Below are 4,340 nucleotides of genomic sequence, written 5' to 3'. Positions count from 1 at the left end.
CGGCATTCTCCTCACAACCTGCAATGATAACTCGGTCGTCTGCAAAAAACAAGGTCGATAGACAGTGGTTGTCAATCTCTATTCCCATAGCTCACTCTTCCTTCTCCAGTTTTTCAATGCCTCCTGGATATATATTTTAAATAAGGTAGGTGATAAACTGCAGCCCTGTTTGAGTCCTTTTGATGTCAGGAAGAATTCCGATTAGGAACTTCCTCTGTTTGATCATACTTTTTGGATTTTTGTACATATTCCAGATTGCGTTGATATATGTTTTACTCACATTTGTCTCAAACAAGATTTCAAATAATTTATTCAAAGGCACCGTGTCATAGGCTTTCCCTAAATCTATAAATACCAGAAAATTAATTACTGAAAAACATATTTATGCGTAAATGTAGTTAAAAATAATAGTATTGCATGAGACATATTCATTACATAGACAACATTCTAGTAGAGGCGCCAAAAACGGCACTCGCCCGGTTTCATTATTTTCCTTATGCCGGCCCTGTCAAAAATAAACCATTTTATTGTACAGTACGTCATGTATTAAGTTAATAATTTTATCGATAAAATTCTCATTATTACCACTACATAAAATATTATATAGTCCATAAAAACATCTGTGTAATCTCAGTAACATAATATATAAACCATAGTTTTAAAATACTTGTTGATATAACTTTTGTCTAATTATTTATCTATATCTTGTTAGTTTATCAATGGTTATATTTCACAAACAGGTAAGATTTCGACAGATGATGACAGAAGAAAAGCAGATGACGTCCATACCAATCTATTTATTTTACTAAAAAAAAGTTTCTAATATTTTTTAAGTTAACTATGGATGGGTTTAAATATAAATCAGTCATGCGTCGTCCCTTGTCGTTTTTAGCCAGTTTTATTGGTTTCTTTCAAAAATTCCAGATCATATTTCAATTTTATTGGTTTGACGGAACGATGAACGAAAAACGGAAGCCGCGCCGATGCGTATGAAGTCGCCTTTAGTCATGGCAAAATTTGAAAATTTATCGATATATTGTATCATTTGATATATATCGAGACAAAATATTGATATGAATAATATATCGAAAAAAAATATCGATATATTCTATATATCGAAAGAAATATTTTAAAATTATAAGAAATCTTATTATATACACAGTGTGCTTATTTTAACGAAACATAGGCTATATCGGATAGGAAATTGTCATAGTCCTATCCAATAGTCAAGCAGCACTAAACGCGATCAACTCAGTAACCATCAATTCGAAGTTGGTCAAAGAATGCCTAGAGAAGCTCAACAAATTAGGCAAAGAAAATAACGTCCTCCTACTTTGGTTGCCTGTTCACCAAGGGATAGAAGGCATTGAAAAAGCAAATAATCTAGCTAGGAAAGGAGCAAACACTACGGATGGAGTCTTCCAGATTCTTCAGTTCCGTTTTCAGTTGGTTCCCGTTTGGAAAACAGAACGGTTCTGGTCCAGTTAGTGGAGTGTGCGCTCCTTTCCTAGCTAGATCATTTGCTTTTTCATTGCCTTCTATTCCTTGCTGAGCAGGTACCCAGAGTAGGAGGACTTTATTTTCTTTGCCTAATTTGTTGTGATTCTCTAGGCATTCTTTGACCAACTTCGAATTGATGGTTACTGAGTTAAGTGTTGCTTGACTATCGAATAGGATGGCAATTTCCTGTTTTCGATAGTTCCTATCTAAGATAAATTGTACGCATCTTGTAGGTGCCCATTGGTTCGGAATATTTAGTTTTCGGCCCAAATACTCCTATCCCTGTCCCTGCTTTGGTTTTGCATCAGTATACCACGTTATGGTATGGTCTTTTATATGCTGAATAAGCGTTTCTTCCTTCCAATCATATTTATTACTCAATACTACAGTGAGGTGTTTCTCAAAGTGGTAAATTCTTGGTATATCATCCACTGGGAGTTGGAGAAGCGGATTTTTCTTTTTGAGGGTGTTCCAAGCCTCTGACCTGAAAATTCTCCCAGTACTGTTTCCATCAATGACCATTCTAATCATTGTCGCATTGGCATAACTACCGACGACAATATGCAGTGGTGTTAGGTCTAGAATGACCTCCATTGCTGCTGTTGGATATGTTCTCATTTAAGTAATCATGGGTCTTACTATCATGGAACACATCCAGCGCAAAATGTTAGTGGCGCAGCCCCACCTATTTCCCGCCAGTCTTCTGCATATCATGAGAGCCTTTGTGGCTTTGCTGGTAATGTTCTTAATATGCCTGTTCCAGAGAAGTTTACTATCCAGGGTTATTCCCAGATATTTCACTTCCTGTGATGGCAGTATTTCCTTTCCATCTAGATGGATTCTTTTCGGTTACCGGTCTTAAAGTCATAACTGCTTTCCCAGATAGCACAAAAGGAACATTTACATTCTATGAATATTCCTCCTAAGTTCTTATAAGTATATTCTTTTTTTAATAAGTATGGCATATGAATAGTACATTCTACTATGAATGTGATATAAAGGTATATTATCAGCATGACCTTAGAATGTTTTCTTAAATTATGGTTTACAATAAATTATAAGTATCTGCTATTCACGTTCTAAACATATCAATATCTGAATAAAAATAAAGGAGAATATAAATGATTTCGAAATGAAAAAATAATTACAATACATTATATTTGTATATATTCTTACTATTAAATTTTTGTGTATTAAATAATTATTAGGGATTTTATATATTAGTGCATATAGATGCACTGTAAACAAATATTCAAGCAAAAATACAGTGTTTCTTATTCTAACAAATAAATAAACCTGTAAAACTGTATAAATAAAAACGATCTTCCATTATGGAATAAAAAGATCGATTATACCAAAAGATTGTTTGATAAAACTCGATAGATTTTAATCGATTTTTTGGGTAAAAAGATCGATCTTCGATTGAAATCGATTCGAATCTAACATCCATAACATAACCTAACAAAAAAACAACAAGTGAAAAGTGAAACTTGGTGAAACATAAATGTAAACGTGCTTCATCCAAACTATTTTAATAATTAAAACACTGAGATAACGTAAAAGTAAGTGATGCAAATAATTATTATAAGGATAGAATCGGTAAAATAGTTCTTGTTATGTTTGTGTTTTCAGTATCTATTTTAAGGGGAGTGAATTTAATGTAAAACCATGAGACCTCGAAAAAAAATAGGGTATACAAAAAATATTTTAAAAATCAACCAAAACGAAGGAGCCAAAAAATCTTATTAAGTCAATGTTACGCAAATATGACTTCAATATTGTACATTAAACTGGATTTAGACCAAAGTGATTCTTTATTATCCTCTGTACATCATCAAAGTAGTAGTATCTGGTAGTATCATTGAAGATTTCTGTTCTAATAAGTGTAGTTCCAGTGCTGAAATTTCCTACAATATAGTATTTATATAGGTATTTATGTAGGCTCTTCTATAATCATGTATTTTGTATTTTTTAAGAGAAAGGTATTTTTTAGAATTATTAGGTTCGAGAATTATCTAGACTTGGTGGTTCAGGAGCAGCACACAGCACAAGGAAAGTGCTTTATGCGGTTCTGGGCAATGAAATTGCACAAAAATATTCTTCGGATGGGGCCAAACAGAAGAGAAGTTTGAAATCATTGTTAGTGGCCAAAAGCAATTTTAGGTATCTGAACTTAAAGATATTTGGCGTTGCAAAGACTGTAATAACATATATTTTAGACTCCATGAAAGGTCAATTTCAAGAGTCAAAAGAAACCAAAATTATCAATATAATTAAAATATGGCTTGTAAAAACAAAAGAAAGATTAAAAAATACAAAGGTAAGTTGTGCAAATTTATTTGAACAGTATAATTTTGCTGATATTATTTCAGAAGGGTAGGACAAGAGAATATAAAAACATAGACATAGAAGATAATATCAATGTATATTGTTATATTAAAATATTTTTAATAAATTGTACTGAAGCTGTGGTTGGTTCCTTGTGAAACATCGTTGAAATATTAGTATTTTAATAAAGCACGCTTTTAGATGTATCAATGAGTCAAAAGAGTCATGTTTGAAACATCTAAAAGCGTGCTTTATTAAAATACTAATAAAATATTTTTAATTAATAAACATATATTACTCAAGTTCATTTTTATCCTTACCTATTATTTTTAACCTTTCTATTTATTAGTTAGTTTTTGATTATAACACACCAAATTATTTAATTTCAGCAAATTGTTTGTAGTGTGTTCCAGATATGAATGTACTGTATAGGTATCCTATAGATTTTAAGAGATAAAAAAATTGCTAAATATGAAAAAAATTGTATCTATCTATAGTTTATAGGATATTGG

General features: G+C 31.7%; 1 long non-coding RNA gene across 2 annotated transcripts; it reads left to right on the top strand.

The window, feature by feature from the left end:
• The first annotated feature begins 3,244 nt into the window (after positions 1 to 3,244).
• On the top strand, positions 3,245 to 3,871 carry LOC115888389. 2 transcript variants are annotated; one of them, XR_004051246.1, is made up of 3 exons: positions 3,245 to 3,429; positions 3,494 to 3,663; positions 3,720 to 3,871. It is a non-coding gene; the product is annotated as an uncharacterized LOC115888389 (long non-coding RNA). The 2 variants fall into 2 exon arrangements; XR_004051245.1 differs by having other exon boundaries at positions 3,245 to 3,437.
• Positions 3,872 to 4,340: the final 469 nt, after the last annotated feature.

Source organism: Sitophilus oryzae, unplaced genomic scaffold (assembly GCF_002938485.1).
Source record: "Sitophilus oryzae breed Bouriz unplaced genomic scaffold, Soryzae_2.0 scaffold_734_pilon_pilon, whole genome shotgun sequence".
NCBI lineage: Eukaryota > Metazoa > Arthropoda > Insecta > Coleoptera > Curculionidae > Sitophilus > Sitophilus oryzae.
This window is presented reverse-complemented; position numbering and strand designations above follow the sequence as displayed.